Raw genomic sequence first — 8655 nt, forward strand, 5'->3', positions numbered from 1 at the left:
GATGGCTAAAAAACATATTTGGCTTCTTCCTTCTGCTAATTAAATGTTCATGACATGAGCTAGGAAACTTGATTGGGATTAATTGCGAGCCAAATTCTAACCAGCTTAGGGTACATTTAATTGACGACAATGTACTAAAAATTGAAACGTTTTTCCTTTGTGTTTTTCGTGAACAGGCGACAACGTTGTCAAAACGATCCTCGTTCACACGGATCTACAAAAATGACTAAATATGCTATATTATTCATGGCAGGCCAGTAGTTTGAAATGTCACTTTGTAAAGAAACACTACGCGCCTTTAGACTGAACACACGTGATGCACATGAGGTCACCGTTTACACAAATTTGCGTTTTTGTAGTTTACACGAAGATGATAACAGAAGCGTTTTCAAACTTTTTTTTTTCAGGCTCCCAAAATGCCGTTCACATGTACTGTAAATGAATGGCCAAAAGAAATAAAAAGTATAAACACGCAAGTGAAAAATTAGCGGTGAAGTGGCGTGGACAGTTATTTTTGCGGCTAACCTTAGGAGTTTCCTTTTCAGATGCAAAATTTACGAGAGGAGAGTATTAATTAACAAATCATTGCGCTAGTCAATTATTTACCGCCCCTATAAAACCATATCTTAAACCAGACGCTAATTTGTGCTACTCTTGGTAAATTGCATTGGTCATTATGAAAATAATCCAGCTGTGTCTGTGTTTTTTCACTTGTGCGTCGTCAGTATATCACGCGCAGAGCTTTCAACTCTCATCAGCGCTTTTATGGGATTGCGCTCTCACACTAATTTGCCCTCTTTAGTAAATATTGCCCATAAAGTGTCAATGTTAGTGCATTAACCCCTAGGCCAGTGATTCTCAGTGCTTCTTGGCCAGACCCTTCAACACTGCACGTTTTGTATGTCTCCCTCATCTGTAACACACCTAATTCATCGACTTCAAGCCCTGAAATGGGTATGTCCAATAAGGGAGACATTCAAACTGTAGTGGTGGGGGGTCCCCAGGACAGGTTTGAGAAGCATTGTGCTAGGCCATGGCTCAGACAATATTTTTTAGCCTTTTACCACACACTTACGCTGAGCAAAACAATTTTGGAATAGGTGCGAGCCAAACTCAAACCAGGTTGACCCACACAAGTGCCATTGCTCAGTGACTCAATTTTGTAAGGTGTGCTACCTTGCATAAAGCATTGGTTTAAGCCAAAAGTATACTTTTGCTCTGGCTTGTGGACAGTCCACATGATGCGAGTGATTCGAGGGCTTAAAAACAAAAGGTCACCTAGGTAGCGCGCAAAAAACAAATGCGTCCATCTGCGTTCACGGTCAATGGAGTGTACTTGCAATGGTTTGCGTGCTCAACTGTGCGCTAGACAGAGCGTAATGTGGAAATGAAGTATACCCGTTCCTTTAGTGAGCACTAAATAGTAGGCCACAGCTGTGGCATCTAGTAATCTGTATTCATTTATCAGACATGCCATATTTACCTATTGCAAAATATTAAATTCTTGCTTCGAAATTCTGAAGATTGCTGCCACCATGTTTGCTGACTGGTCTGCAAGATTAGATATATCCATCTTTCCCCTCTATCAGTCAAAAATGCATAAACCGAGTCTGCAGGTATGCAGTTTCAGCAGTACACCAACTATAAAAACACACTCCCTCATGCCCTATTCCAGCCCTACCTAGAACATTCTTCTCCTGTTCTTCCTCTGGGTCACCAGTTCATCCAGCCAGGGGAGGAATATAATCCTCCACAACATATTTCCCACTGAGGCATTTTCTGAGCTCACTTGTCTGTGAATAGCTGTCAGATTACTGGACCTATTAAAAGAGTTTTAAAGCTCATTAACTTTGTGGTCACATTTCCGTTTTAGTGTGCTTCAACAAGATAGATGCTTCGCCGGTTTATCTCTCAGGTCCACATAGATGAGGTGAGACGAGCGGCACGTGATACAGTACGTGTTATTATTAAACAAACTCAGGGTCCCAGCACCAAACTATTGACATAGAGGATGGCAGCTTTATGTCCAGAATGGGGTGTAGAGCTAACGTGGATAGCATGGCCGAGATCATTTGGTCTTGGTGTCTTGACAAATCTGAACACAGATTTCGTCTGAAACTCTAGAGGAGACACAAAATATGAGATGGTGTCTTTTGGTCTGGAGACAAACTTGAGATGCAGAGCCAAAAACAGATTATATGCAAGTATGCTATCTTAGGCACTAATGCTCATATTTCACTATTCCACATTCTTCCATTACTGTAGTAGTTAACCCCCTGGGGACCAAGGTGTATTTGGGGTCCTTGAGATGTTCTGACATGGCCTGACATTTGTACTTTTTCAGTTACTTATAAACATATTAATGGCACAGGTGAAATCACACTCTAGTTAGCGCAAACAGGGCTACCATAATATGTGGGCAACATGTATGTATGTTGGACATGTATGTATACAACATGAATATTGTTTATGCGTGGTTATTGAAAAAACTTAAAATGAAAGTTTCTGAAATAAGGCCAAAAGTCCACAAGACTTTTGACTTGATGTTGATGCCTAGAGTTTTTTCTTCACAATGATCTGAAAATCATCCTCCTAATCGTTCACATAAAACTGTGAATTGGGTTACATTGTGAAAAAAAAAAAACATTTTTTGTTTGCCAAGGCAATATGCGAATGGACATGAACAGGCAGGCTTCATCATGAATAATTACGTGATTCTCACCTGAGAGAGACAAAGACGCGCATAATAATGAGCCTTTCATTCAGGTGAGTCAGACGAGAAAAAATAGAAAGAACAAAACGGTGTACGCCTCAGTACCTACACCGTTGATAGAGATGGCTTTAGAATTTGTGATTGTCTTGCGATTGTAACCAGATATATTACTAGATAGCTCACTATAAACTTTAATATGTTAGCAATTTAGTTCAAAGTTTCCTTCCTAACAAATTTGAGAAAGCAGCAACATGAATATACGTTTATTTTTTCAGTGGATGTACTTGGCAAGCCTATGTGTTGGCGTACTTGTGCAGAGCATTTTTTTTCTTTTTGAGACTCAAAGGGATGGTTCACCAAAAAGAGAACACAAAATAAGATAACCAGCAAATCGAGGTCTTCAGGAAACTTCCAGGAAGTTGTATTTGAGCAATTTGAAGCTAAACTCTGCAGGAAAGTGATCCTCCGGAAGCAGGATTGGACACCCTTGATGAAAATTAATGGGGTTTTTGTGTTTTGGACCTCATTGATTTTCATTGCATGGGCAAAAACCTTTTAAATATTCTTCAGAATAAGCCATACCGGTTTGGAACGACACAAGGGATGACAGAATTTGGGTTTGAGTTTGGGAATACAGAAATATTTTTAATCAGATTATAGTGATCTTAGTATTTTTGAACAACATCACAAACTTGCATAAAAGATTGGCTAAAAGACAGGCCAAGAATGTCTGTCTGAGTCACCATTTTTAAAGGCTTCCATTAAAATCTTGGCCTGATGCTTCAGAGACGTGTGTCTATGGCTGGCTTTTGTTCTGCTAAATTGAAAATGAAAATTCCAAATTTCTTCCAGAAACTCATCACTGGCAAGCAAACCTTGTCAAATCGTCCAATAATCCACCGGGCGTCGTGCTGCAAGATTAAGTAGAATTATAAAGGTAGGTTCTCCGCAGAGATAATTACATTACTTCGAGACATGCCTGGAGGGCAGCATTCGTTTGTCAGGTTTGCATCGCAGCTATGGCGTCAATCAGTGGCGCTCCGATAGGAGTTCTGGCTTTAAAGAGATACATTTCCTTGTGAAGGAAAACATGAGACTGGACCACCACACCCTTAATCAAGTCATCCCCCCCGTGGTGTGCTTGTCAGACAGTGGAAAATGACACCAGGTGCCATCCATCCATACACACTCTTCTCTCTGTGTGGTCTTGTATCATAGATCCCTCCTTTCCTTTTCCCATATCGGACAGGTCTCAAATCAGCCTTTTTAAACCCTTGCCAAATCTTATTCACCACATTGTGATGTCAAATCTGATCCAGGATTACTTTTTGGGATTCAGTTGCCCACAAAGACCAATACTGGTGTCTCTTCGGTGTCTGGCTAATTTTATTCAGCCCTACGTATTTGGACAAGGCGTCCGGTACTTGCAGCTGTCTCTTGGCTCGAATTACAGGTGCTTAAACTGTGGCATAAAAATAAATGGAGGTGCGAATATTGCAGTGAGCTATGGAGAGGGGGTGTCTGGCAGGAGAAAAAAGATGATAGGAGGGAGAACAAGCAAAGAGACAACTACAAAGAGACCGACTATACCCACCACAGTGATTTGGATCAACATTAGACGGTGCATAAGAGCCAAAAGCTCTCGGATCACCTGGCTGGCAGTGTTACAGATATAAAAAAAATCACGATTTGTTATCAATAACAGTTCCAGTGGTATTCCCACCTCTGGGAACTGATATCTGAACCATTGTAAATGCTACAAATTAACAAATATTCCCATTTCCTGTTTGTACGTTTTAGGGTTTATCATTAAAGGAATAGTTCATTCAAAGATAAAAACTGCCAATTATTTTATAATGTTCCAAACTTGTTTAGTTGAAAACATAATGACATCTTGAAGTATTTTAAACGTGTCTTTTTCATACATGCATAACTGCCATGAACGCCAATGACAAATAAAAACAGCACTATTAATGAATAGTCAGTCATACTATTTTATTTTTTTCTCTTTTACTTCAGTTAAGAAATCTCATTCAGATTCAAATTAGCACACTACGTTTTTTAAAACATACATAAAAACCAACAATTTTTGGAACCAGTGACTAAATTCTTGCAATTGAGATCAGTGGACAGATCTGAAAGATTCATTTGTTTGTCAAAAAAGATATTTATATTATATATCTTGGATCTTGACAGTTGTAGTCAAATTTCACTGTATGAGTTGAAAACATACCATGAACACTTTAAAATGGGTTTGGATGGGTGAGTGGCCTAAACGATGACAGACTTCTTTATATTGAGAGCACTATCCCTTTGAGATGATTGATCTTTTAAAACATTGAGGTTGACTATTTTCCTCAGCCTTTTTAAGTACTCTGGGATTAAATATGGATTCATTAGGCAGCTTATTACCCCTACCTGAATTTACTGAGTCAGTCCAGTTAATGCCAGGTGAGAAATTACTCTTGTGTATCGAGCCTTAACCTAGCAAAATTAAAACAGACACACACGTCCACACATAAAGATCACATACTTGAAAATGTGTACTCTTTATGCTGTCATGTCATTTACAAAAAGAACCTTGGTTTTACCTTCACCATGTTTTAAAGTTACACTGTAACTTTTAGCCCTCTAGTGGCTTCAGTTCTGCGTGATTGTGGGGATGAATCCCACTGCTCATAAAACATTCATTACAAGGCTTAAGAGATAGAACCAGTTTAGTTCCAAAGGATCTCAAGCTGACAAGCTGAAGACATTACTGTAGCTTTATCCATTAATAGACACGGTACTACCTTGAAAATAAATTCCAGCACAGCGCTACAACCATAATGAAATGACCCTTCACAAAAGGTAATGTTTTACAATGAGCTACAAATGGCAATTGTTCTGTAAAAAAAAAACAAACAAAAAAACATTACCTATTGAGTAATAGTGTCAAGACCACCTAACCCGAGACCAAGACCAGAGTGTATCGAGACCGATACAAGACCAAGACTTTTAGGGGCCAAGACCAAGACAAGACCAAGACCAGAGTGTATCGAGACCGATAAAAGACCGAGACCAGAGAGTATCGAGACCGATAGAAGACCGAGACTTTTAGGGGCCGAGACCAAGACAAGACCAAGATCAGAGTGTCTCGAGACCGATAGAAGAGCAAGACTTTTAGGGGCCGAGACCAAGACCAGAGTGTATCGAGAACAATACAACACCAAGACTTTTAGGGGCCAAGACCAAGACAAGACTAAGACCAGAGTGTATTGAGACCGATACAAGACCAAGACTTTTAGAGGCCGAGACCAAGACAAGACCAAGACCAGAGTGCATCGAGACCGATACAAGACCAAGACCAGTGTGTATCGAGACCGATACAAGACCAAGACCAGAGTGTATCGAGACCGATAGAAGACCAAGACTTTTAGGGGCCGAGACCAAGACAAGACCAAGACAAGACCAGAGTGTATCGAGACCGATACAAGACCAAGACCAGAGTGTATCGAGACAGATACAAGACCGAGACTTTTAGGGGCTGAGACCAAGACAAGACCAAGACCAGAGTGTATCGAGACCGATACAAGACCAAGACCAGAATGTAGACCGAGACCATGAAAAAGTTGTCTCGAGACCAGTCTCAAGTACTACAACACTATTGAGTAATAAAAAGGCCATCTCCGCGTCGCTTTTACAACATTTCAAATCTCTCAGTTTTCGCCATCTCTGAAAAGCCAAGACGATGTTGATTCTGGTTTTATTACAAGCTGTGTTGAGCTCTCTTTTTGCCAGTAGACTCTCCCCTGTTCTGCGTTTGAGATTTAACCTTTCTTGCCCGTTGTGACAACTAACCTCTGCCACTCCCACGCCATACATGCGTCAAAGTAGCCAGAGCAAATTCTCTCTATACAGATATGACAAGCACAGGTGAGCGACGCATGTCCGCAATTTCCCAGGTAAACCATCCCGTAATGCAAACACTGAAAATAGGCTTACTATAGTGAATCGAGGTGAGACAAAATCACGTTTTTAAAGAACAATTAACCCTTCGCGTGGAGCTTGATTGATAGGTAATCTGAACTATCATACTTCGCCATTCGCCATTTTTTCCGACAAAGCAGTCAGGAGAGATAGAAGATTAACATGGGAGGATTTGAACTTGAAAAACAGAGTGTACTGACGCCTTTCCACAGTTAAAACCACATTCCTTCTAATGTTCATTCATGTTTATTTGATGCTATAAATGAACTAGAAGGAAGAAATGATCGGATCACAAACAGCTTTAACTGATGCTCTACAGCGATCTGTCACAAGACATTAAAGAGCCACAAAACAGTATTTATTGTTTAAATTTCTTTTAAAAATTGACGAAATTTGAAAGGTGAAACTTTTGTTTAATATGTTTAATATCAAAAGTAACCAAAAAGTAACTTGGTCTGTCCTGTCTGTCAGCATGTTGTCAGTCTTATCTCTGCTCCGCTATGTATTTTTCACTGTGAGAGAACATGGTGTGCGTGTGAGAGCGGCGTAGCTTGTTGGACATAGAGATAGTAACTAAGGGGGGAAGGGTCTTTGCGAAGGGTCAAATGATGGTGTATTGACTCATTATAAAAATTTAGTATTTTTGAACAAAATAAAGTTAGATAGTGTAGCTTTAAACATGTACCCTGATAATACCCTATTTTTTGATGCTAGTGGTGTATAAATTATGAACTGTATTATTCATTGTGACGTTACTGTAACGTTATGGTTTAGATAGCTAGTTATTAGCATGGTAGTCTCAGCCTCAGACGTCACGCCCACGGAACGTTGGCTAAACGTCTGATGCATATGGTACACTTAACTGGAAACACTTCAGGAATGTCGAAGTCGTCATCTGATTGGTTGAATTTTATCGGATTTCCGGGGGGGCGTCAGTGTCGCGTTTATTTTCGGTCCGCCGGGAAACAAAGCGCAGATGTGTGATTGCGGAAGAAAAACTGTTGTGTTTATATGAGTGGCCTATGTGAGTGACAATGAACATTTCTCAAGATCAGCTAAACGTAGTTGTATGTCCCCTCCAATCTATTATGGAAGATCAAGTGAAGTACTTAATTGCGAAGGGTATATCAGCTGCGTTTGTGGACAAACATGAAACAGACGCTGACATCGCAGCTGGCCGATTCAGTATTCATATATAGGTCGCGCACACTGGATTATAAGGCACATAAGATACTGCAGAGTCAAACGTTTGACTGGGTTTGCGTTATGCATCCACTAACGTTAGATGTGCTAAAGGCTAAAGGGAATGTAGCGAGTGCGCGGCGCCGGAGGTGAGGCGTTTATTTAGTAGGCGTGAGCGCACTGGGGCGGGGACGTAACTTACATTCGTGTGACAAAGCGGACATAAGGACATGAGCGAGTTCGTGGGTGAATTTAATAACACGGAGCGTTGTTAGCGCCTCCGGTGACTGCTGACTGACTTGTTGCACACCGGTCTGTTGTTGTGGGGACATTTCCACGCCCCGAAACATGACGCTGAACGAAACGAACTGTAATTGGTTGTTTGACATGTCGGTCTAACGGCCTTATGGGCGGGCCTTGACCAAAGAAAGCTGCTATGAATTCCAGACCTTCAGCCGTCAGTCTGAAGGTCTGGCTACGCGAGACTATTAGCATGGTGACTAGCATAGCTTTCTGAGCTAGATTGTTTTCCGACTGTTGACCGTCATTGACCTGAAGAAGAAAACTGACGTAAAAGAAGACAGTTTGTGTTAATTTTTCACTATAGTGCCTCTTGTGGCACTACTGAGAATGCAACTTACTTGTGCAGCGTTCTACGGGGCTGTTTACACGACACTGTTTTCAACTAAAACTGTAAAACTTTGTATGCGTTTTGGTCGTTCATTTACACTACATCGGCATTTTGGGTGCCTGAAAACGCAAACTTTTGAAAACGAGTTTCAAAGTGCCAT

This window comes from Pimephales promelas, chromosome 2 (assembly GCF_988280905.1).
Source record: "Pimephales promelas chromosome 2, fPimPro1.hap1.1, whole genome shotgun sequence".
In the NCBI taxonomy this organism is placed as follows: domain Eukaryota; kingdom Metazoa; phylum Chordata; class Actinopteri; order Cypriniformes; family Leuciscidae; genus Pimephales; species Pimephales promelas.